The following is a 27,561-nucleotide window of genomic DNA, read 5'->3' on the forward strand; positions in this document are numbered from 1 at the left end:
CAGAGGACGTGCACCCTAAAATTTCTATGTGGATCAACACTCCTATAAGCGTCAGCCATTTACTGCACAACTTTCCCGTTCCATTTGACCACCCAAAGCGCAACATCTCACACTTGCCGAATTAAACCTATCGGCTTTAAAAAAAAAGATGAGAGCACAGAAACCAGCTCATCGGTGCATCTATTCTGCACCAGTCACTAAATATCCATTATTCTCCCTACAATTCCATTATCTCCTCACAGATCCTACTACTCATCCATGTACTGGAGGCAATTTATAGCAGCCAATTAACCCACCAACTAGCATTTATGTGGGATGTGGAAGAAACCTCTTGGCCACCTTTTCATTTGGTCTGTATGTTTTGACAATCATTCTCTCTAATCACAACTTCATTAAAGTTTCTGGGGAATTTTGGCACGTCTCCAATGATTTTGACCAATTTCTGCAGATGCACTGTAGAACGCACCCTACCCAGGCGCTTCACAGCATGGTATGGCAACTACTCTTCCAAAGTTGGCAAGAAATAGCAGAGATTCACGGGCACAGCAGCCCAGTCCATCATGCAAACCAACCTCTCCCACGCTCCCCTACCCTCACCCCACAACCATCAACTCCATCTACACTTCACAATGCCTCAAGAAAGAAGTCAACATATTCAAACCTCGGGTAGAAGGTACAAATGCTGGAAAGCTCATTCTCCCATATTCAAAACTGGCTTCTTCCCGGCTGTTATCAGACTCTTGAACGGACCTCTCATATTCCAAGGATGACTTCCCGATCTTCCAATCTACCTTGAGGCTGTTGCTTTTTTAAAAAAAAATAACTGCAATTCCCCTGTAAGTGTAACATTATATTCTGCACTGTTTCCGTTCCCTTTTTGCACCACTGGGTGTGCTCATGAAAGGCATGATATGCCTGGAGAACATGCAAAACAACATTCTCCACTATGAAAAAGGAACTGCAGATGCCAGTTCTACACTGAAGATAGACACAAAATGCTGGAGTAACTCCAGGTCGAGACCTTCAGACCAGAAGACGGGTCTCAGGTCGAGACCTTCAGACCAGAAGACGGGTCCCGACCTGAAACATCACCCATTCCCTCTCTCCAGAGAGGCTGCCTGTCCCACTGACAATTTTTCACTATCTCGGTACATACGACAATAATAAACCAATATAAATGAATACTTATCTTTTCAGAGCACCGTGGGTCACAGACCTCCAGTCAGACTAACACCTATATCAGACTTTATTTACCGACCAAAGCTCTGCCTTCAGCACCATAATCCCAACCAAACTCCTGGACATAGGGCTCAGCAACCCCCCATGGTAACCAGATCCTCGACTGCAATAGACTATAACTTAGACTATATAGGACTATAGACCCATGGACTGCAATCAGTAAGGATAGGGTACAAAACATCTTCTACCCCTACTTCTAAACAGTGTTGCCTTCAAGCTGCTGTTAGGCCCTAACTGTACTGTGTTGGCGAATTCTGCTCTAACTCCATTTAAAAGTTTGAAGATGACACAACTGTAATGGGCTGGGTTTCAAACATTAACAAGGCAAGTACAAGAAGGAGATAAAGAACTTAGTAGCTTGGCATCTAGACAATAACCTCTCTCAATGATAGCATATTTGCCCTGCCCCAGCTACAATGATGCTCTAGCAACAAATAAATACCAACACCTCTGCTTCGTCAAACGGCTAAAGAAATGCGGCATATTTCCAGACTTTTACCAATTTCTACAGATGCACCACAGAAAGCATCCAATCCTTCTGAATCTCCGCTACATTGATGACTGCATCAGAGCTATCATCTGCCCACATGCAGAATTCACGAACTTCATTAACTTCACTACTAATTTCCATCCTGCACTCAAATCCATTTAGACCTTCTCTTGCATCTCCCTACCGTTTTTTGATCTCACCGTCTCTATCACAGGAGATAGATTATCAACTGACATCTATTATGAACCTACTGACTCCCAATTATATCGAATACACTTCGCCCCTTCCTCCCACCTGCAAAGACTGTATCCTCTACTCCCAGTTCGGGTGTCTACACTACATTTGTGCCCAAGATGAGGCGTTCTATACCAGGCCTCAATCATTACTGAATGAGGATTCCCCTCTTCCATCATAGATGAGGCCCTCACTAGGGTCTGCTCAATATCCCACATCTCCATTCCTGCTCCCTGTACCCCCAGTAACAGGGACAAAACAGTCCTCACCTTTCACCCCGTCAGCTGACGCATACAGCACATAATCCTCCGAGTTTGTGTCTTTGCAGGAGTTCCCAACACACACTCCTTAGTCTAAATAAAAAATTAACTACCTGCAATCCTATCAATGAACTGAAATCTATGCCCTTAGTTGCTGACTTCCCTGTTCAAGGACACAAATCCTTCTTAATTAATCCTTCTCTTTTAATTTTATATATTTCATTTACATCTCCTTTTAGTCTTAGTGTCCTTTATTTCTAAACAAAATCCCAGATTGGCTAATCTCCCTTTATTAACTATTTTAGCCCAGTACATTTGTTCTTTCTCGAGTGCAATCACAATTTCCCCTGTACAGTGCGGTATTAAACCACACTATGTCTCCAAATAAAGCATTTCTCAAACATTAACTTCGCGTTCTTAAATTCAAAATCTTTCCAAAAAAGACCAGTTACACATATATCTTTTGTATAACTTATTCTGCTGGTCTTGTTGTGACATAAAAGTAACCACAAAGCAACAAAACATCCTGTATTTTGATAAATATAAATTATTTTTTAAATACATAGTTACATGTCACTTTTGTTAAAACCGTTGATCTGATTAAAGCTGATTATTTAGAGGACCACTTTTTCACTGGCTCCAACCACGGTATATCTTTCCATTGTAAACAGATCAAAAATATTCATAGTATTCCAGTTATGGTTCACCACAGACCCAAGTTCTACTAAAACTTCCCTACTTTTGTAGAACACCAACAGAACACTAACATACAAAACAAATGGCCTCATATTATACCCAATCTATCGTATCGTAACTGGTCAGTTAAACACAAAATTGTCAGGCTAACTGGGTCATCTTCAGGCTGGCAAAACCATAATTAGTAGGGTCTTAACTTGTTATGAACTTGCATTAGTGACTTTAATGAAGATATAATAAGTGTAAGTAGCAAAATCTGCTGACAGCATATATATATATTGAACATGAAAAGAGTGGTGGACAAATGCTGGAATAATTTAGTGGGTCGGGCAGCATCTCTGGATGGTGACATTAGGGCCGGGACACTTCTTCAGACTGCTTGTAGGGGGGTGGCGAAGAAAGCTGAGAGAGAGCAGGACACAGCGTGGCAGGTTATAGGTGGACACAGGCGAGGGAAGGTTTTTGATAGGCAGATGCTTAGATAAAAGCAGGTGTGAAACAGACTGGTGGAACAGTTGTACATTATGATGCCAGAGGAAAGGTAGGAGGGAGAGGGAGGGAAGTCCAAGCAATGCGTGGAAGTCCAAGTGATGCGTGGGTGAGGAACGGAAGGGTTTGTTCGAGGTTACCTAAAACTGGAAAATTCAATGTTCATACCGTTGGGATAATAGCTACCCAAGTGGAATTAGAGGTTCCTCCAGTTTGCGTGCGGCCTCAGTCTGGCAACGGAGGAGGCATAGGACAGAAAGGTCAGTACGAGAATGGGAGAGGAAGTTAAAACGGCTAGTATTTGGGAGATCCAGTAGACCTTGGCAGACTGAGCACGTGTTCAGCGAAACGGTCGCTGAGTCTATGCTTGGTCTCACCGATGTCCAGGAGGCCACTTCGAGAAGACTGGATGCACTATGTGAGGCTGGAGGTGGTGCACATGAACCTGTCTCACCTAGAAAAACGGCTGGGGTTCCTGGATGGAGGCGGGGAAGGAGGTTTAGGAACAGGTGTTACATTCCATGTGGTTGCAGGGGAAAATACCCGATGAAGGGGTGGGAAGGGAGTGAGCCAATGAGTTGTGGAGAGAGCAGTCTCTGTGGAAGGTGGAAAGGGAAGAGGATGGGGCTGATGGTGAGATGAATGATGAGGACCAGGGGAACTCTATCCTAGTTCTGTTTATGGGGAAGGGTAGGGGGAGCACAGGCACAGAGGTGACACTAAAGAGGGATCTATCTATGACGGTAGGGGAATATCGTCAGATGCCCTAGAATGGAAAGCTTCATGTTGGGTGAAAACGCAGCAGAGAAGGAGGAATTGAAAGTAAGGAACAGTATTTTTTCAAGATGCAGGGTGGGAGGAAGTGTAGTCCAGATAATTGTGGGAGTCAGTAGGTTTATAATACTCGTCAGTCGATAGTCTGTCCCCTCCGACAGAGACCAAGAAATGGGAGAACCTGATGGCACTTTCAGAATAAAGGGTTAAAGCATTCCCATTTAATACCGATGCAATGGGGGATTTCTTGAGGGTTATGAATTTTGGGAATTCTCTAACAAGACACGTGGACACTGAATCACCGATGGTCGAGATTATAGGGATACTGGAGGTCATGAGGAAAGGCAGGAAAATGGGGACAAGATACAACTCGTTCATAATTTCATTAAATGAAGAAATTCTAAAGGAATCACAATGCCTACTCCCATGTATGCTCTTAAAAAAACATTTGAATACTGTTAAGTGATCTACCCAGAAGTCAAGTTTTCTCTCCCCTGTAAAAAAGAAATCTACATTCCTTACAGAAATGGTTAACATGGGAATTTGAGGGCCAGATTCAATGATTCACAGCCGTCTTGAGTAACATTTTCCAAATAACAAATAGGTGGAATTAGCTTTTTCTGGAAAGTAATGTCAGTAAAAGTAACTGGAATTATGGAAATTCATTCTAAAATGACTACCCCTCTGTATAACGTGCAAAAAAACAACAACAAAAAACGGATCTGGTTTGTAGGTGTAATTCAGAACAAACAAAACTGTTGATGACTGAAGTTGTTAAGTGCTGGTTCAATACATCTATAAGTTTAACACCTATAAAGGATAATTGCCGGGTTTGAATACATATATTCACAGTTAAATTAAGTGAAAAAATATACTGCAAGAGTTTTATTAGTTGTAAAAAAATGTTTTTCCTATGATACATTTTTCATACAATTTTTAAACAGTGACAGGATGTTCGGCATGTCTCCAATGACTTTTACCGATTTCTATCGATGCACCATAGAAAGCATCCTATTCAAATGCATCACAGTATGGGGTGGCAACTCTTCTGCAAAACCACACAAAATTGCAGATCAGACAAAAAGCTGGAGTAACTCAGCGGGACAGGCAGCATCTCTGGAGAGATGGAATCAGTGACATTTTTGGTCAACACCCTTCTTGAGAAATTGCAGAGTTGTGGATGCAGCCCAATCCATTGTGCAATCCAGCCTCTCCTGTATCCCACCCTCACCACCCAGCTATCATGAATTTCAAGACCCACCTATTACCCACTTGTCTTACCACATTGCTTCACACTTTAATTCATTAATTTTATTCTACAACTCTCATTATTTCCTCCCCTTTAACCTTTGCTGCCTCTGTACTTGCTTACAACTTTTTCCATTTCTGATTAAAGGTAATCTCTCATCAGCAGTTGCCTGGCCCGCCAAATGTTTGCTTTATATTTTATTTATCCATGAATATATCAAACAGGACTAGACAATTTGGCACTTCAAGCCTCTTCCAGCATTCAATAGTAATTGTTAACTAAATTGTAATATGATTATACACTCAGCTCCATATTCCTATTAATCCCTGATAATGTTTCACCCCGTGCTTAAAGAATCAATTCAACTCTGCCTTAACGATATTCATAGACTTTACTGCAACTTTTGATGCAATGGACCATAAAATTACCCAAATCCTCTTCTCCGCTCCTAACTTCCATGGATCTCCCTTACTTAGCTCCATTTTTCCTGTTGTCATTGCCTAAACACCTCCTAACTGTTCACAATGCAAACATCTGAAACTGTTTGGAAGATTATGATGAAGGAATTTACAATTTCTGCCCTTACCTTTCTCATTAAGGTATTGTGATTACGGTATTAAGATTTATCCAAACTATGTGCTGTTAGCCTTTCTCGTATCTTGTTTTCAATTTTTAGTTCATTCATGTTAACAGCATCTTCCTTTGCCAGCAGCAGCAGCAATAACTTCCTTGGAAAAGACTATGCAAAATACTGATTTAGAACCTCAGCCAGAACCTCTGCCTAATAAACACATTGTCTTGTTGGCCACTGATCAGTAGCAGATCTCCTCTAGCAAATATTTTCTTGTGCACCTGCTTACTGATTTTTTAGATTATTTTCTGCTTACGATAAATTTTTCTCATGCTTTATTTCTGAATTTTTATACTTTCCATCTGAACGTTCTCTATTGAGCCCATTTCTCACTTGTGGGTAACCTCGTCTGATTATATAGATTGAAAGATACAGCAGATAAACGGGCCAGTCGGCCCACACTGACCACTGATCATCCAATCTATTTATATACGATTCCACTCTCATATCCGCCCTCTCCACACTAGGGGCATTTTACACAGGCTAATTAACCTGTAAACCTGCACTTCTTTGAGACGTGGGAAGAAACGAGAAAACCAATGCTGCCCCATGGGAAACATGCAAACTCCACACAACTGCACCAGAGGTCTGGATCAACCCCACGTCTCTGGCGCTATGAATAAGCAGCTCTACCAGCTGCACCACTTTGTAATCTTTAATTTATCTTAATATTCTTTAGTTTCCTTGCCTTTTCCTCATGGAAATGCTTCTGCACTAGCTGAAAGATCTTCCCCTCCAACAACTCCCAGTGTTCATTACTGCTTTACCTATCAAGCATCCGTTACCATATACCACGGCCACATATGTTCTCATTCCATACGAAATAATCTTTCTCCAATTGACTATTTATAGCTTGGAGAGGTCCATTTCCTTATGCACTGCGATGCTAAACTTTATTGAATTACAATTACAAACTTTATTGAATCACAACATCTTGGATGTTGCCCCACTCACACTTGATTCTGTGAAATGGCGTTGGTATTAGTTTATTACTGTCAGGGATACCTTGGTATTGGCTTATTACTGTCAGGGATACCCAGATACAGTGTAAAAAAAAACATTGTTTATGCCTGCTATCCAGGTAAAAACATGATTACAATCAAACATCTTTTTTTCCCTAGACAGTTTTTATTCTGCAAGACAGCTTTTTTTTCCTGCTTGACAATTTCCAAAGTAACTTTGCTCGTGTATGGTTTTGATTGTAATCACATGATCCAAGATGTCGAGTAATGTCACTTTTATGTTGGCCAGAACATTCTGAAGTATATACTCTTAGGCATGCATCAGAATTTCTCAAATTGAAATGCTTAAAATTTCAAAATATAAAACACATTTGTATTTTATACAGATAACAACATTCACGGATCTGAAATATGTTTTCAAAGGAGAAGCCAAACATTTATTTTAGTCCTCAGAAAGCTGCCCAAGTAGTTCTGCTATGAGTGTTTCCATTATAGGAATTGGAGATAATTGGGAGAATCAAATAAACACTAATTGTATTACACTGGCCAAATTAGTTATAATGTAATTTTGATCAGGAAGTGGAGACCCACTTTAAAGTTACTTTGGAAATTGATAATCAGAAAGAAAAAAAAGCTGCCTCCAGGACAAAAAAAAATTAGAAAAAAGACTCCCTGCAGTAATCAGATACCATTGCCTCTTATGAATACATTCTATCTGCTTCACCGCATGTAGCCATTGGAATTGGCAAACAATAGCTTCTATTAACACGTGCAATGATGCTCTACAAACAATGTTATCTACTGCCTTTTTTAAAAATAAACTTGCAGAAGTAAACTTATAGCTATTAAAAACTCTTTTATTTTTGAAAATATTGCAGGGAATAAAGTTTGTCATTGCAAGTCTAAAACTCTAAGCACATTGGTTTCGTAATGCGATTATCTATAATACAAAGTAACTGTCATGCTATAGCAGAATTGTTTGCTTAATCTTCAAGCCCATCGAACTGTCTACATGTGCAGTAATTATTTAGTTTACTTTCCTTTTGGAGACAGCAAATTTGTTACGCAGAAAGTGGTGGGTGCCTGGAACTCATTGGCGGTGAAACAGAGGCGATACTGGGATTTGAGTGTTTTTTTAGATCTGCATGCAGAATTGCAGGGAATGGAGAGAGGCGATATGGATCATGTGCAGGCAGAGATGAGATTAGTTTCTGGGCTGCTATTTTCTATTTTTTAACTGGGATCAGTTATCAAACTGCATTATTTCACACAATTTGTCCTCTTTCAGCAGAAAACAGGACTTCCATGTCAGTGTGAATAGAGCCATCACCCACACCACCTCCATTTCCCACACTGCTGCTCTCAACCCACCTCCCGTTAAACAGAATAAGGATAGTCATCGAGCTTCTCACTTTTCACCTCGCCAGCATCCACATCCAACAGCAATTTGTATTTACATCAGTTGCAGTCTGAGAATTGGTATCCAATACCAAACGCAACACAAAGGGTAGCCAAATGTAAGAAATGTGAAGTCCGAGTCTGAAGAAGAGTTTCAACCCGTAACGTTGCCTATTCCCTTCGCTCCATAGATGCCGTCTCACCCGGCTGAGTTTCTCCAGCATTTTTGTCTAACTTCCAACAAAGTTGCATTGCCACATTTTACTTCAGGCAAAGTTAGCGTCTTCATGCTTGGTTAGCAATGTTACTTGTTTAAACATGTCATAAAGGTTTGACTCCACTTAAAACATTATGCTCCATTATTCTAATGATAGGTGACACCACATTCCAGCTTCCAATTCTACTTTCCATATATTGCTGGTTGGCTCGTTTAAAAAAAACTTATTCTAGAGGCTATTAAAATTATTTTTCCCCCACAAAATTTGGAATTTGTCCTAATTTGAAATTTTATGACAAAACAAATTATCAGCACCAGGTCGTGGATAGCATAGATATTATTGGAGAGAAGGTAAGCACAGGTTTGTTTTCTAGGTTCTGAGTATGCAGACATACCTGTGAGATACTCGAGACAGATTCTACACACTGCCAGACTTGCATTATCCAGTCTAACCCAATCAAATAAACAGATTTCATGCACACTAAAATGTTACATTGCTTTAAACGGAAGATCATAAGTTTTCTGCTCATCGCGATCCACAAGAACGCTCATCCTATTAAACTGCAAGTCAAATAGAGCCACAGGAGCAAGGGATAGTGTGGTTGGCTTTTGTGGTTGCTATGAAAGTATTATTTAAATGGTGTAATAGACAGAACTTATTTTAATTTTATATTCATGCCTTCAAAATGTGCAAACCAAACAACATTCTTGGACAGAGACACAAGGAACTGCAGATGCCAGAATCTTGAGCAAAACACAGTGCTGCAGGCAGCATCTGAAGAGGAAACAAACATGTCTCCTCCTCTCTCTGGATTTTCCAGCACCTTGACATTGACATGTTTACAAAAAAGGCCCCTCATCTATATCCATCTATCAACCTTACCAGCTTTGTCCCACTCACAACTCTCTTTGCTGGCTTTCTCCCCCATACTAGAATTAGTCTGAAGAAGGGTCCCAACCCTAAACATCACCTCTTCATTCCCTCAAAAGATGCTGCCTCATCCCTCAAGTTCCTCCAGTACTTAGTATTTGCTCAACATTCACAGAAAGTTTGAATCTAGTTTATAATGTACCAAATGTTCCATATACGAATTTGATAAGATTTGATCCTCACTAGAAATGTTGACTATATTGTTGACTATATTGCCCATCCTTAATTACCCCAAACTGTGAAATAAGTAAAGATCTATTCACATCCGTTGCTCTGGAGTTAAATATAGACTAGACCAGACAAGAAAGGCAGATTCCCAGCTGTAAAAAGGACCTGTGTAAACCAGGTGCACATTTACAACAATCTAGCAGTCTCTATCCTTCTATTCTATCCTTAAACATATTATATTGAATACCTTTTTAACCATCATGTCTTCTTTTGTTATTTTCAAGAATCTGTGATCTCTGCACAATATCCTCCTTTTTTCGACTATTTCATTGCCTTTTATCACTTCCAAATACATCACCTCACAATTTAATTTGCCTGACTGATCAGGCTATCTATCTAACTTCTCCAGAATAAAAAAAACTTCTCTTCCTAGCCAACCGATATTTGTATTAACTACCAACCTCTCTATCACACCGTCCCTATTTGTCAAAATCATCGACATATACAAAAGCTTTGGATCAAGTACTGAAACCTATAGAACGCCACTGGTATCAGCTAACAAAACAAGGTACAGGTGCAATACCTTTTATCCGAAAGCCTTGGGACCAGACACTTTTCGTAATTCGGAATTTTTCGGCTTTCGGATTGGAAGATATTTAGCTAAGATTTAAACGGCTGGCTCAGTGGTAGAGTGCTCGGCTCATATCCGCAAGGTCGCGAATTTGCGCCTCGATCCTGGCAGTTACCTGATCGCGAGTTTGAGTCTTCAATGTAGTTTTTTCTTGCAGAATAGGAGAGAATAGGGAGGGTTAGGCTGGGATCATTCTCTGCGAGATAATCTTAGTGCGGGAGACAAGTATAGGAGAGGTGTACTGACTGTGTGGGCAGAACTTTGGAAGAGATTGCCCACCATTCTCAAAAGCCGCTGTGTCTCCCTGTCCCTGGGATAGCAGGGGGCGATCAAACAAAACAATACCCCCCTCCCCCTCCAACTCCAGAGGAATCCGCTCCCCGATGGGCCGCTACAGCGACGTGGCAGTTCGCCCACAGCCCGAGCTGCGCCACCCCAAGAACAAGACGTACCTTGCACACCATCAGCTTCTGCCCCTACGTGTTCCTCTGGAGTTGGAGCGGGGCTGGGCTGGAGTTGCTGATCTGGGATCTCCGTGCTTGCAGTAGGCCTGGGGGTTGGTGTCCCGGACTCTAGCCCAGCCCCGTTCCAACTCCAGACGAACCCGGGTTGCGGATGAGGGGGCGCAGCTCGGGCTGTGGGTGAACTGCCACTTGTTGCCGTAGCGGCCCATCGGGAAGCGGCTTCTGGTGGTCCTGACGCCTCTCAGCTCCTGTCCAGGGGGGTGGCCGGAGACTTCAGGACCAACAGGAACCCGCTCCCCGATGGGCTGCTACGGCGACAAGTGGCAGTTCGCCCACAGCCCGAGCTGCGCCCCCTCATCCGCAGCCCGGGTTCCTCTAGAGTTGGAACGGGGCTGGGCTAGAGTTGCTGCTGGCTGTGAGTCTCTGGGATCTCCGTGCTTGCAGTCGGTGTCCCGTTGGTCCTGACGTCTCCGGCCACCCCCCTGGACAGGAGCTGCGACTGTGAACTGTACCACCCTTGCCCCCTCCCTCTGCAACTGCAAACAACCCCACTCTCCTGCTCACCTGCTAAGGGCGGTACAGTTCCCAGTCTCAGCTCCTGTACAGGGGGTGGCCGGAGACGTCACAGCCTGAGCTGCGCCCCCTCATCTGCAACCCCAAGAACAAGACGTACCTTGCACACCATCAGCTTCTGTCCCTACGGGAAGCGTGTTCCTCTGGAGTTGGAACGGGGCTGGGCTGCTGCTGGCTGTGGGTCTCTGGGATCTCCATGCTTGCAGTGGGCCTGGGGGTCGGTGTCCCGTTGGTCTTGATGACTCCGGTGACTGGCATTGTATGCTAGCATCGCCGACATTGTATGCTAGCATCGCCCTACAAGTCCGTGCCGAACAACTTTTTTTCCCCTTAGTCCCACCTGCCTGCACTCATACCATAACCCTCCATTTCCTTCTCATCCATATGCCTATCCAATTTATTTTTAAATGATACCAATGAACCTGCCTCCACCACTTCCACTGGAAGCTCATTCCACCCCGCTACCACTCTCTGAGTAAAGAAGTTCCCCCTCATATTACCCCTAAACTTCTGTCCCTTAATTCTGAAGTCATGTCCTCTTGTTTGAATCGTCCCTATTCTCAAAGGGAAAAGCTTGTCCACATCAACTCTGTCTATCCCTCTCATCATTTTAAAGACCTCTATCAAGTACCCCCTTAACCTTCTGCGCTCCAGAGAATAAAGACCTAACACATCTTCAACACCACTTCTGTGCTCTGTCTATAGTCCCCTTCATTCCTTTGTAGTTCAATCATCTTTCAAAGTCTTCAAAAGCCTCAGAAGAAATCCTTCTCCTCATCTCTGCCTTAAACAGACACCAAGCCATTGTTCGGAAATTATGCCTTCTGGTTCAAAATATCCCAAATCAGGAATCATCCTCAACAGCTATCCTGTCAATTCCCATCAGGATTAAATAATATGACCTTTCATTCTTCTAAACGCAGAGTATAGATCTAGTTAAACATTTTTCATATATCAGTCTCTTCATCCCAGGAATCAACCAGGTGAATCTTCTATGCACTACCTCAAGTCCTTCCTTGAACACAAACAGTAAACTTGCAAGTCTCACCTATGCTATGCAAGGTATTAAAACACCCCTAACTTTATAACCAACATATCCTCAATTTTATGTGTGTAACTTTAGCAATAATATTTAAGGCATCTTATTGAATTTCTTCTGGAAATCCAAATCACCACTACTACTGACACTCATTTATCCAACCAATGTGTTACATGCTTAAAGTAAATTTGTTAAAAACAATATTAATTTCATAAAATCCCTATTGGCTTTGCTTGGCTGCCTTATGATTTTCTAAACGCTCAACCGTTTTCTCCTTAATAATGGATTCCAATACATGTGCCTGCTTTCTACTCTCTCCTTACTTGCATGATGGTGAACCATTTGCAATTTCCCAATCTTCTGGGGTTTCTCTGGAATTCAAGGAATTTTGGATTATTACACACAATGGCTTATTTACATAGCCATATCCATGAATAAAATTGTTCCATTGACGTTCCCCCAAACAGCATTCTAACGGTTATTGCTTATTTACAAAGTAAGCTGAATCAGAAAGGTGCTGACTATCCAAGTCAGACTATTATATAACTTGGGATAGACACAAAAGGCTGAATAGGCTGAAGTAACTCAGCAGGTCAGGCATCACTGGAGTAATGGAATGGGTGACATTTCGGGTCGAGGCCATTCGCCCTATTGATATATAACTGCTGCATATGTAATTATAGGTTAGTGAATATTTCCTCCATACAATGTTCCCAGGTTATGACTGAGAACTATGTAATCCAAACTGTTCACAAGTCAAAAAACAAACAAATGGTGTGTGAAAGAGAATCACAGAATAACCACAGGAGATGTAACACCTGTCCCTGTACCTCCTCCCTCGACTCTGTTTGGGGACCCCGACAGCCCTTTCAGGCTAGCATTTTACCAGACAAGCTGGGCAGTCTGCTCTGCGAACCATGCCACAGGATCCATGGAGCCATTTCCCTGCTGTGTCTGCAGGACCTTCCAAGCTGACCAATGCCCGATGGACCTGTGGTCAAAGGTGTAGGTCCAGAAGAACCTTTCCACCAGGGACAGATGGTGTGGCAATATCCAGCTGACTGGCACATTGCGTGGAATCTGCACCAGACCCATCATTTGCAGCACCGGTAGAACCTCAGCAGCCACACACGAAGGTGGCCATCAGGGTGAGGGCGACATTGGGCATTCTTTTACCCCCTTTGTCTGCCGACTTGTGCATTGTGGCCCGTCGCACCTGGTCCATCCTCGATCCCCAGATGAACTGGAAGACAGCCCGGGTGATTCCTGGATTTCTACGTCAGAAAGACCACAGACAGCACCGCTTCCCAGAACTTCCTGTCCTTTAACACGGAGGTCTTAGAAGACAGCAAGTGGGAGAGTCTGGACCAACCACTGACCCTAGAGGAGCTGACTGGCTCCATCCGTTCCTTTGATTCGAGTAACACACCCGGATGCGATGGTTTACCAGCCGAGTTGTATTCGGCTCTGTGGGACCGGGTGGGCCCAGACCTGCTGGAAGTGTACAACGACATGCTTCTAGCCGGCAGCATGTCAGAGTCCATGAGGAAGGGCAGCATCACCCTAATCTACAAGCAGAAGGGGGAGATGAAGGATATAAGGATTGGGAGACCCATCACATTGTTGAATGTTGATTAAAAGATCCTGTCTAAGGCCATCGCCAACCGGGTCAAATCTGCTCTGGGACGGATGATCCACCCGGACGGACCAAACCTGTGCTGTACCTGGCAGGGAAATTTCAGACCGCCTGGCACTGCTGAGAGATACCATTGCCTATGTGCAGGACAGACGGATGGATGCCTGCCTAGTCAGCTTGGACCAGAAGGCTTTCGAAAGGATATCGCACACGTACATGAGGGACGTGCTCTCCAAAATGGGTTTTGGGGAGGGGATCAGGAATTGGATCCAACTGCTCTACACCGATATCTGTAGTGCAGTCCAAATCAATGGGTGGGAATCAGACAGCTTCCCCGTCAGGTCTGGAGTCAGGCAGGGTTGCCCTCTCTCCCCTGTCTTGTTCGTCTGTTGCATTGAACCTTTTTCCAAGTCCATCAGGAAGGACACAAGCATAGGAGGAGTGACATTGCCAGGCAGTGGGGGCACTCAGGTCAAAACCTCACTTTACATGGACTATGTCGCCATCTTCTGCTCGGATCCAGGGTCGATCCGCAGATTGATCAGCATCTGCGACCAGTTTGAGTCGGCCACGGGATCCAGGGTGAACCTCAGGAAGAGCGAGGCCATGCTCTTTGGCAACTGGCCCTACCGATCTTCCGTCCCCTTCACAATCAAGCCTGACTTCTTGAAGGCGCTGGGGATCTGGTTCGAGGGGCTTGAGGCGTGTGACAAGAATTGGCTGGAGTGGACAGCCAAGCTGGGGAAGAAACTGGAGCTGTGGAAGCAATGCTTCCATTGCTTCCACAGCGCAGTAAATTCAAGTAACTCCTGCATTCCCTCTCACTCCATCCCTCCCCCACCCAAGTCACATCAGCTTCAAAGTAGTATGGTTAAATCTCATTGTCTGTACTCGTTCTCACCTAACAAACAGCAAACACTGGCCTGTTTCCTTTATCATCGTTTCCTTTTTGCATATCTTTCATTCATTTGTGCTATATCTCTCTATATCACTGTCTATGTCTCTCGTTTCCCTTTCCCTGATTCTCAGTAAAGGGTCTCGACCCGAAACATCACCTATTCCTTTTCTCCAGAGATGCTGTCTGACCTGCTGAGTTACTCCTCCAGCTTTTTGTGTCTATCAACACTAAGAAAAGGCTGTGACAGGATAGCAAGGAGGTACAGGAAGAGCAGGCTCACGGACTCAGAGTGGGCATCTGCTCAACACCCTCAGCTCTGCCAGTTAGACCTTGTCCCAATTGTCACGACATGGGTGGCAGGGAAAGGGTGCAAGTGATTGAGAAGGCATACAGAAATGCCTTGCTCCCTCCAGGAAGATGGCGCCTGCAGCCCCATAGCAGTCAGCAAATCTATCCAACCAGCTCCCGACATGCTCGCTAATATGTAAGTTTGACATTCGTAACCCAGGGAGAACCTACTATAGCAGAATCAATGCTGATGCCTGCCTTGCCATTCCAGCAAGAATTTGCACTTTTCTAAAATGTTTCACCTTGGATATTGCTCAACTACAGTACCGAGAGATTGCTACAGTGTTAGCAGCACCATGTTTTGTAAGCAAATTAAATTGAGGCCATCTACAAAAGATCCCAAACTATTTCAGGACAGGGTTCTTTCTCACACATCCTGATTGTTATTCTTAATGACACTAACTAAACAAGGCCATGGCTTAAAGATGGAAACTTTAATGGGAATGTGTGGGGCAAGTTTTTCTTTTTAACGTAGGAGTAGGTGCCTGGAACACACTGCCAAGGGCAGCAGTGGAAGCAGATACAATAGTGGTGTTTGAGGTTTTTAAGATCAGCACACAAATATACAAGCAATTGAGGGATATGGATCACTTGTAGGCAGAAGGGATTACAAGTGGGCCGAAGGGTCTGGTCCAGTGCTGTACTGTAGTAGAATGCCTGCTCTTATCACATTGCTGTCTGTGAAATTTACTTGTAGCGTTTAATAAATGATAGCCAAAATTAAGTATGACAATTTTGAAAATTCTCTGTAAAAGCACTACAAAAATGCATATCTTTCTTTAAAAAAAACCTTGCATATACAGGGCAAGAGTTTAGCATAGATTCATGGGGAGATAGTCATAGGGAAAGTAAATTATTGCTATTTTTATTAGTTCTACTGTTCTTTTTGTATGTTATTTTCTCAAAACTCAGTAAGAAGAATCTATTTCTATCACATTAGATTGTTATTTTAAATGGAAAAGCTTTAACACCTTCGTCTGTTGAATCCCTTTTCCATATTTGTCCATTTGCGAGTTAAAACAGGTCACATGTCATCATTTATACAAGGGCTCACATGGCAATTTCTTTAAAAATATGTATTTTAATGAAACAAGACGCCTGCAGCATAGGGCGTTCCAGTGCTAATCTTTTTTTTTTACAATATTAAATAGGCAAAAAACCTTCAAAATGAATCATTCTATCGAGTACAGTTAAAGCCGAGACGATTACAAAGGCAACAAGCAGTAGTCATCATTGGATTTTTTTTTTAAAGAACAAAAGATAAAAGCAAATAAAATACACGCCCAAGGCCACAAGAGAAAGCTGTGCAGCTTTCCCCGGCTGTTTGCCACTGCGAAAACTCAAGGTTACATCTGAAGATACCACCACAGAATAGAAACAAGCGATCAAGTTAAAACTCTTTCACAAGGAACTTCCAAGTTTCGAGCTGGAAAGTTGGGATTGGAGCATGAGGAAAAGCTCGAATTCGCTCAGATTATTATACAAACGACTATTAAAACAAAACTTAAAACTCTTAAAATGCGTTGGGAGCAGAATGGCCTCGACGAGGCGTAGAAAAATCGACCCTCCTCCCCCACACTGTGTGTGTCTGTGTATATATAAATGCAAAAAGATGTACATTTAAGTGGCAGCACGTCCCCCACCCATAAATAGGGCATGAATCACATTCCTGTCCTTACTGCGGTAGGAGACAGAGGGAGGGGAGAGAGAGAGAGAGATGATTGTGTGCATGACTCTTCCTTTCCCCTCCCCCAGACCCAAGGACAGTATGGAGCCGGTGAAAAATACGCCGAGGGACCCCCTCGGATCGGTGGTGTCTAGCGGGAGAGAGGGAGGGGGGAAAGCAGGGAAGGGCTAGGGAGGGAGGGAAGGAGGGGGATAGGGAAGGGGGAAGAAGGAAGGAGAGTGGAGAGGGAAAGAGAAGAAGGCGAAGGCATGAGTGGGAGAAGGAAGGAAGGAAGGAGAGAGGGAGAAGGAAGGAAGGAGAGGGGCCCACTTACCTTTTTATATGCGGGTCGCCCCGAGTTAGCAGATTTCCAGCCGCTCCAACAGCCCAATTCCGGCCCCGGCGAGGACTGTTATCCACACAATGGATGTCCCCGCCCGCTCATTCACTCACTGGCTTTTAACGACCCCCGCTTCGATCGCCGCTTTATTTCTCTTCTTTTTTTAATTAAAAAAAAAGTTAAAAAATAAAAAAAAGACCTACCCTCCACCCGCCCTACAACCGGCGCTTGAGTTTCTCTCCGGGACGCGGCAGCTTTGCCTACGACTGACTGCTCCTGACTTGCTGCCTGCAGCGTCTGCCGGCTCCTCCTCCTCCCTCCCTCCCTCCCCGAAGAAGGATGGCGATGATTCCCGAGTCCGGCCGGTGGCCGTTAAGCTCACGACCGCGAACGCTCCTCCTCCTCCCCGGAGATCCCCGAGTCCGGCCGAGGGGCGGCCACGCTTTGCATTTGCCCGCGGCTGCTGTGGTCGCCGCAGCGTCTCCCGGCTCCTCCTCCTCCCCGGAGATTCCCGAGCGGCGGCGGTTGGGCTCGCGACCAGACTGCTCCTTCAAAGCTCCTTGCAGCTGCAGCGTCTCGCGTCTCCCGGCTCCTCCTCCCCGAAGAAGCTGCCGAATGTTCCCGAGTCCGGCCGAGCGGCGGCGCCCGCCGGCATCGAATTCCAGACCCTATACGTCACCGCGTGGGCGTGGTGCTGAGACACTGGTGATGTCATCGCCGGGAGCAGCGGGAGAGGATGGGAGGGCGGAGGGGGGAGGAAGGATGGGATGGAAGGGGGGAGGAAGGATGGGATGGAAGGGGAGAGGAAGGATGGGATGGAAGGGGGGAGGAAGGATGGGATGGAAGGGGGGAGGAAGGATGGGATGGAAGGGGGAGGAAGGATGGGATGGAAGGGGGGAGGAAGGATGGGATGGAAGGATGGGAGGATGGGGGGAGGGGGATGGATGGGAGGGGGGGGAAGGGGGGAGGAAGGGATGGGATGGAAGGGGGGGAGGAAGGATGGGATGGAAGGGGGGAGGAAGGATGGGATGGAAGGGGGGAGGAAGGATGGGATGGAAGGGGGGAGGAAGGATGGGATGGAAGGGGGGAGGAAGGATGAGATGGAAGGGGGGGAGGAAGGATGGGATGGAAGGGGGGGAGGAAGGATGGGATGGAAGGGGGGGAGGAAGGATGGGATGGAAGGGGGGAGGAAGGATGAGATGGAAGGGGGGGAGGAAGGATGGGACTGAAGGGGAGGGGAGAACAGGACTTGCACCCACGCGAAAAAAAACCCACAAATGCTGGAGGCAGTCATCAAATCAAAGAATTCCACAGATTCACCACCCTCTGACTAAAGAAATTCCTCCTCATCTCCATCCTAAAGGAACATCCTTTCATTCTGAGGCGTTGAGTCCTAGACTCTCCCACTAGTGGAAACATCCTCTCCACATCCACTCTATCCAGGCCTTTCACTATTTGCTAAGTTTCAATGAGGTGCCCCCTCATTCTTCAAAACTCCAGCGAGTAGAGGCCCAGTGATGTCAAACGCTCATCATGTGCTAACCCAGTCATTCCTGGGATCATTCTGGTAAATCCCCCCTGGACCCTCTCCAGCACCAGCACATCCTTCCTCAGATATAGTGCCAACAATTGCTCACAGTACTCCAAATGCGGCCCGACCAGCACCTTGTAGAGCCCCAGCATTACATGCTTGTTTTTGTATTCTAGCCATCTTGAAATAAATGCTAGCATTGCGGTTGCATTGAAATCAACAGGTCATATGGATTCTGTGGTGAAAAAAAGGATAGAGTTAAGGTTTTTGGGTGGATGACACAGAACGGTTACAGCATTGAAGGAATTCACATTCTCTCCATAGTCCTGCAAATTATCTCTCTTCAGTTATCTATTAGTTTAAATGTTACAGTTCCATTAACTGTGATGTAGACTTCAGTGCTGCTGCTGCAGCGAGGACCAAGATTCACTATTGACCTTGCTCTCACACTTCAAAGACATGCCAATAGATTAATTTGCTTCCGAAAATTCCACGTAGTGTAGATAAGTAGCAAAACAAAATCAAAGGAGGGATGAAAGAATAAATTACAGGAAGAAATAATAGGGGGACAATATGACTAATAGGCTTACTTTGCTGAGAGCAGGTATGAACCTGATGGGCTGAATGCCCTCCTGCAATGGACACTGAATAAGTAAGTCTAACCATGTAACTATAGATCCTCGTCCTTGGAATTATTTTGGTAGATCTGTACTGCCTTAAAGCCTCCAGGTCCAGTTGGCCTAGAAGATACAATACTCGATTTGTGACAAAATCAGCCTATGCTCATGACCTTCTTCCTTTTGTATGAAGGACCTTGCAAATGAGATAAGATGATGAGTTTCTGAAAGGTAGGAACTTACAAGGCAATGGGGAACGTTGAGGGAGTGGAAGGGGGTGGCTCTTGTACAGAGCTGGCATGACTCAACAGACATTCTCAATATGTGTAAACTGCAGATGCTGGTTTAAACCGAAGATAGACTCTGAAGAAGGGTCTCAACCCGAAATGCCACCCATTCCTTCTCTTCAGAGATGCTGCCTGTCCCGCTGAGTTACTCCAGTTTTTTGTGTGTATCTGAGACATACTCAATTGTCCTCTCCTTTGCTGCACCTATTCTGTGCCTTTAAGTTCTGATAAACGCTAGTTGCAGCTGAACACGTGTTTCAGAAGTAAGTACTTTCCTCAAGGCTAATGAAACCTACCACTCCTTAGTAAGCTGTACAAACATGAGCTATTTACATATTAATATAAAAAATGAAACACAGCTTCCTGTGCTCTATAGGTTATTGTCCTTTTCAAATGTGTTGTGTGTTGCCACGAAAGATAATTGAAATTCAGACCTCCGTCATATTGTGTCGCTATCTAATTTATATCACAACTACATTTAAATATATGCCCCTCACTTTTGATCTCTCGGGTAATGGGAAATATCCTTGAATTGTTCTTTCTTTTTTTTTAATTGATTTCTGATGTCAGATTTTTATGATCTAGGGTGCCATGGTTGTAGAGTTACTGCCTTACAGCACCAGAGAACCGAGTTCGATCCTAATTAAGGATGCTTGTCTGTACGGAGTTTGTACGTTCTCCCCGTGACCTGCGTGGGTTTTCTTCGTTTCCTCCCTCATTCCAAAGACGTACAGGTTTGTAGGTTAATTGGCTTGGCATAAATGTAAATTGTCCCTAGTGTAGGACAGTGTTAGTGTGCGGGGATCGCTGGTCGGTGGACCAGTTTCTGTGCTGTATCTGTAAACTAAGCTAATAAAATGACACTGGTTTGGAGTTGGTGTGTCTGGGGGAGGTTAGGGGGTGGTGGAGGGGAACTGTTTCAATCTAATCTCCCTGCAGTAATTGCACGCTGTTGTCTCTTAAGAACGTACGGTAAGTTTCACTGCTGGTGGCCATTGAAATTTTTACAGTGCCCTTATGACGGGTGAATAAGCAAGCCACGTGTGGTGAATCAAAGAGATCTTTATTGTCAAAGCAAAGAGAACAATATACACGCGAATGGGGGAAGGTTGACCCGGGGTTCATTATATATACTAGGGCACACCCCTATACCTCGTGACCACTCCGTCCCGCCATTACCCAGTTACGTGACCCTACCCCCAACTGCCGAGGGTTCGCATAGTAAGTGGCCTAACCACTGGGTGGCGCCACAGGACCCTCCCCAGAACCGGAGGCACGAAACCGAAAGGGTAGACGAACGAGGCATTGCCCCCGTACATCCACCAACAGAGAATGGACCTGGAGGAAATCTGGGAAACGTCAGCCACCATAAAGGTCCAGGTAAAATGGCAGGGGCCAAAGATGAGTGGGATTGTGTGAACCCCATACGTCCGTATGGAACTGCCGTTGACTGCAGTCAGAGAAGGCCCCCACTTGCCAGAACGAGTGCCAACCCCTGACGGGGGCAAAACCCTAACATCTGCACCCGTATCAACCAGGAACTGCCGCAGCGACTACTGGCGGCCGGCCCAGGCATTTCCCGGATACGAGCAGGGCGGACAGCACTGATGGGCTGCGGGAACCCAGCGCTGGTGGTAGTAGCACCACTTCCCCTTACTGGGGTCGTTCGGGACAGGCGGCGCAGCCGAACTCCCGGTGGAGGCAGGGCCTGGTTCCTGGGCCCTCCAAGGCACTGCCAATACTCGATCGATCAAGCCACCGCCTAGCTGCTGGGCTTGCCAGAGCTCGTCCACACGCTCTACTAGCAGCAGGGAGTCTGCAAAATACTCACCGGCGAGAAGCAGGCGGATGTCATCGGCATTTGTTCAAAGAAGGGGCATTCGAAGAGCAGGCAGAGCCGATGACCACCCATGAGGCTGAGCATCTCGCTCATGAGCACCGACAGCTTGCGATCGCGGTATAAACACAGCTGTAATTTCTACATGGTGAAACTAAAATGTATAAAAATGGTCTTTAATAAAATCTGACAATGTGCACTTTAACCACATGTGATTTTTTCTATTACAAATCTCAAATTGTGGAGTACAGAGGCAAATAAATAAATGATAGGTCTTTGTCCCAAACATTATGGAGGGCACTGTAAGCAATTGCCTCTAGTAATACTTGTGCACTGATAATGTATTAAACAATGTAACATACAGCCTTTAATATTTCGCTTGGGCATATTTTGGCCTTGGCAATGGCATTTTGGCTATGGATTGTAACTTTCCTAGTTGCTTGTGAAGGTGAAATTCTCCAGCATTCTTGGATACTGTTTCCATCAACACAGCAATATTACATTCAAGTTGTGACAGTGAAACTCTTAATTTGATATTGGCCGATTTTCCAGACTTTTGGATGTTATTCCAATTAATACTGTTAAAATGGTATAATTTAAATGTACTTTTTGGGTGTCAACATCTTTGACTGAATTTGTTCATCTATCTTTCATTACACATCATGTGAAGGAAACAAAATCATAATGCAAACATCCGTTCTTTAATGGGGCATTACACCTACTATTTTCCTCATACTATTTTCGCATAAAATCTATCAATGGAATTTATAGTGGAGCATGTTGACTTTGTTGGGTCATGCTTCTGGTCCAGTCTATATCGGGAGGGTTGCAATTTTGTGATCATATCATTTGGAACTATTCAATGAATGGATATTTAGATTGGGCAGCTTACAACCCAGCATATAAGCGAGACCAAACCTAGACTGGGTGATCGTGTAGCTGAACATCTTTGCTCAGTCTGCCTGGTGATCTTCCGGTTGCCAAACACTTTAATTCCCCTTCCCATTCAGATTCAGATTCAGATTCAGATTCAATTTTAATTGTCATTGTCAGTGTACAGTACAGAGACAACGAAATGCATTTAGCATCGCCCTTGAAGAGCGACATAGCAAACGATTTGAATAAAAAATAAATAATAAGTGTCCGGGGGGGGGGGTGATTGGCAGTCACCGAGGTACGTTGTTTAGTAGAGTGACAGCCGCCGGAAAGAAGCTGTTCCTCGACCTGCTGGTTCGGCAACGGAGAGACCTGTAGCGCCTCCCGGATGGTCCCACACTGATCTCTCTGTCTCTGCCTCAAAAAGGCTAGCAGCATCATCATGAACCCTTCACCATCCTGGTGACACACCCATCTCTCCGCTGCCTTCAGGTAGAAGGTACAGGAGCCTGAAATCTGCAACAACCAGGTTCAGGAATAGCTACTTCCCCACAGCCATCGGATGATTAACCTCAACTCAAACAAAAATCTGAACTTTAGTTAGCCTACTGCACTTTATATGCTTATTTATGTATGTGTATATATATATATATATTCAATGGTATATGGACACACTGATCTGTTCTGTATTATTTATGCCTGCAATATTCTGTTGTGCTGAAAGCAAAGCAAGAATTTTGTTGTCCCATCTGGGACACATGACAATAAACTCTCTTAAATCTTGAATCTTGAATCTGTCCTAGGCCTCATCCATTGTCAGAGTGTGACTAAATGCAAATTGGAGGAAGAGCATCTCGTATTTCGCTTGGGCAGATTACAACCTAGTGGTATGAATAATGATTTCTCTAACCAAGTAACCCTTGCATCCCCTCTCTCTCCATCCTTCCCCCATCCAAGTTGCACCAGCTTCTCGTTCCTACCAAACACCCAACAATGGCCTGTTGCCTTTATCTTCGTTACTTTTTTACATATCTTTCATTCATTTGTTCTGTACCTCTCTACATCACCGCCTATATCTCTTGTTTCCCTTTCCCCTGACTCTAGTCTGAAGCAGGGTCTCGACCCAGAATGTCATCTCTTTCTTTTCTCCAGAGATGCTGTCTGGCCCGCTGAGTTACTCCAGCTTATTCTGTCTATCTTCGGTTTACACCAGCATCTGCAGTTCCTTACTACATATTTACAAAATAACAATTCTATTAATTGCAATGTATGAGCTGAAACTCCTCTGTTTTGGTCAAACATACTAATACTGCCAATATATCCATTTAGAGCATTCATGTTTTAATTTAAAAGTGACATGGCTAAACTTGGTGCGTGTGTTCAGTGATAAGTCATCACCGATGCTCCTTGGTTTGCTTGGCTAGCTGTGCTATGCATTATTGTCGCTACACGTAGATGCCTTGCACAATTGAGATTCCATGTGATTAGTCACAAAAAGCAGCAGGAAAAATCCTGTTTGTTTTATGTAACATACTCACAAAGCTTGCCAAAGAATCAAAAGAGAAATGGCCTTACTCATTGCCAGTTTGTAATGTCTTGATAAATGTATTGAAGCTCAATCTATACATGTTCAGAAAATTATTGATTTATGGGTGCTGGGCATCATGCTGGAACTATTTATACATTGAGTCTTTAAGCTATTGATTTGGATTGATTTGGCTTTCTGTGTTCCAGATAAAGTAATGTAGCAAAGCAAGCACAGCACACGACTCTCCTGCTCAATTAACGTTATGGTGTGAACCCCACATGGAGTCCGAAAGAAGTTAGACACAAAAAACTCAGCAGGTCAGGCAGTATCTCTGGAGAAATGGAAAAGGTGACATTTCGGATCGAGACCTTTCTTCCCGACCCGAAACGTCACGTATTCCTTTTCTCCAGAGATGCTGTCTAATCGCCTGAATTACCCCAGATTTTTGTGCCTATCTTTGGTATAGAAACATAGAAATATAGAAAATAGGTGCAGGAGTAGGCCATTCGGCCCTTCGAGCCTGCACCGCCATTCAATATGATCATGGCTGATCATCCAACTCAGTATCCTGTACCTGCCTTCTCTCCATACCCCCTGATCCCTTTTCACAAGGGCCACATCTAACTCCCTCATAAATATAGCCAATGAACTGGCCTCAACTACCTTCTGTGGCAGAGAGTTCCAGAGACTTACCACTCTCTGCGTGAAAAATGAGCATCTGCAGTTCCTTCCCATACACCTACAAGCAAATACATTCAGAATTCTTGAGACATAAGTGGCTGAGCGAACATTTATCATTAGAGTTATTAGAGTTATTGTGTTTTTTTGATTGAAAATTACAGAATGGAAACAGGCCCTTTGGCCCGACTAGTTCACGCTGACCATCAATCGCTCATTCACACCAGTTGTGTGTTATCCCACTTTTGCATCTGCGCCCTACACACTCGGGGCAATTTACAGAGGCCAATTAACCAAACCCGCCCATCTTTGGGATGTTAGGGGAAACCAAAGTCCCTAGAGGAAACCTACGTGGTGGCAGGGAGAACTTTCTATCTCCGCGTAAACAATATCGAGGTCTGGATCAAACTTGGGTCTCTGGCTCAAACCATCCCACTGTTATACAGCATGGAAAATGGGCCTTCAGCCCAATTATGATGCCTGTCTGTGCAAGTCCCATTTGCCTGCAATGATCTATATCCCTCTAAACCTTTCCACATTCAGTTATTTTGAAATTATACTTTGTTATTCTTTTTCACTGCTCAGATTTTGCGCCATAGTCTGGCACTATTCTGCTGTTTTACACTTGTTACTTTTGTTGTATTTATCGTTGCTGTGTGTATAATGTTTACTGTGAGCTTCATGTGAACAAGGAATTGTATTCCACCTGGTGTATATGACAATAAGTCATAGGTGCGGAATTAGGCCATTCGGCCAATGAAGTCTACTCCATCATTCAATCATGGCTGATCTACCTTTGCCTCTTCACCCCATTCTCCGATCTTCTCCCCATAACCCATGACACACCGGTATCTATCTTCTGCCATTCCAGAGGGTAGGATTGAGAGGGGAAGGTGAGAGAATGTTTAGTTTAGATACAGCAATGGAAATGGGCCTGTTCCCATGCTGTTGTTTCAAACTTAAATTAAACTAAACTAAGAGAAGTACCTGCATGTACATCAATGTGCATTTGTATACACACAAGCCCATAAGCGGTTCAGAAGAAGAGAAAATTCTGAAACAGAGAAGGGGAGAAGAAAGCTGTTTCGGTTTTCCATGTCGGTCACAATCGGGAAGAAACTAGTTGGCCTTGCTGAAACTAAATGGGATAAATTTCTAAATCAATGAACCATCCCCCTTCATTGAGCAAAATACTGAAAAACAACTACCAAGACAAAGTCAAACAGAAGCACTTTTGAGCGTTATAATACATGAATTACTTGAATTAAAAAATAATAGCATATTTATTTTGATAAACTGTGAATTTCAAAGAAGAAAATCAAAAATATGATTTACAACAGTCCCAATTGTAGAATGCAGTTTATTTGGTTCAAATCCATAAATATAATGAATGAAATTTTCCCTTTCACACATTATGAAAATATAAATTCACCGGACACAATTAACTAATCTACTATCCATGTTCTTGTCTAAATATCTTTTGAATGGTGTCATTGTACCTCCTCTACCACTTCTGGCACCACATTCCACATACCCACCACCATCTGTGTAATGTCTGTAACCAGATGCCTTAACAAGAATGTAATTGATCTTCTTGGAGTGTTACAGTTTGTCTGGTGGAAATGGCAAGTGCCATTCACACCATAATCTTATTACACAGGGAACTCCAGAATTTTGATTCGAATTAGGATTGTGTATGACTTTGCAGTGGACCTTAAAAGTGATGGAGTTTGAAGAAGGGTCTCGACCCGAAAACGTCATCCATTCTTGTGCCTATCTTCGGTGTAAACCGCCACCTGCAGTTCCTTCCTACATGTGGTTTCACTTGAACCTAAGGCGCTTGTGCTGGGCTTGGAAAGAACAGCATGGGTTCGGCAAGTGTCGTTGAAGAGATATAATTACACAAATTCTGAAGACTGAAATGCGGCACTTGACATCAATCATATGGCTAATTAAGAGGCTCTTTAGCTACAAGCTGGTGTGGGAGGTGGTGCCTAAGATGGCCATGTTGGGTGACTAAAGCCACAGGATTGTGAGAAGGATGACTACAGGCCCAAGGTTATGTGATAAAAGTACAAGGAGTATGTACAACCGATGCTGACAATTCTGTTTACATCTTTAACTTAAACCCATGAGATTTTTTTTTTAAAAGAGGGGAAATACAAAGTATTAGGTTTTTTATTAGCAATAACCCGAGCAATGTAGTTAATTTGTAAGGTTAGTACAGTATTATGTGATTGAATCACTACCCATGAAACTCAATCCATTGAAATCATTATTAGTTACAATTTGTGAGGATTACTTACGATTACTTAGTTACCACACCGGAGGTTGTGAGTACCGTTAGACCATATATGTAGATTGAGTCTTGGTTAACTGATAGAAAAAAGGGTAGGATTAAACAGGTCCTATTCAGATTAGCAGACTGACCACGACAATTAGTAAAGATTCAGCACATCAGCCTGTACCTGTGGAAAGGGAAACACGTATGTTTCTCTGATGGAAGTCCCAGATCTGATACACTATTCCTCTTTCTACAGAAACTGTTAGACATTCATTGAATCTTTACAGCAATTTTTGTTTTCTGTTTTAGAATTTCACGATTTGCAGTTTTTACGATGTTCATTCAGTAATATAATGAGATTGGCATACGAGAGTAAAGAAACCTTGCTGCACCTATTCACGCCTTTGGTGAGATCGCTCAAAATGAAGATTCACGTTTACATTCAAATGTTGATTGGTTCCTTAGAGAGGAGATTTTCTAATAAGAAGAGGATGGTTTTACATTCATTCCTGTTGTGCTCCTTACACCTATGTTCCATTTCTATGTCATCCAGCAAGGCGATTGTCATGTCTTACATAGAAACATAGGAA

General features: G+C 43.9%; 1 protein-coding gene across 1 annotated transcript in view; it reads right to left on the minus strand.

The window, feature by feature from the left end:
• The window catches only part of LOC129715287 (integrin beta-1-B-like), a 67,814-nt gene extending 50,290 nt beyond the window's left edge, over positions 1–17,524 (minus strand). Inside the window, exon 1 of the mRNA XM_055665152.1 lies at positions 17,328–17,524. The gene's annotated coding sequence lies outside the window, so the exon portion shown is untranslated. The remainder of the gene's footprint in view (positions 1–17,327) is intronic.
• Between the last annotated feature and the right edge of the window lie 10,037 nt (positions 17,525–27,561).

This window comes from Leucoraja erinacea, chromosome 2, assembly GCF_028641065.1.
Source record: "Leucoraja erinacea ecotype New England chromosome 2, Leri_hhj_1, whole genome shotgun sequence".
Classification (NCBI taxonomy): Eukaryota; Metazoa; Chordata; class Chondrichthyes; order Rajiformes; family Rajidae; genus Leucoraja; species Leucoraja erinaceus.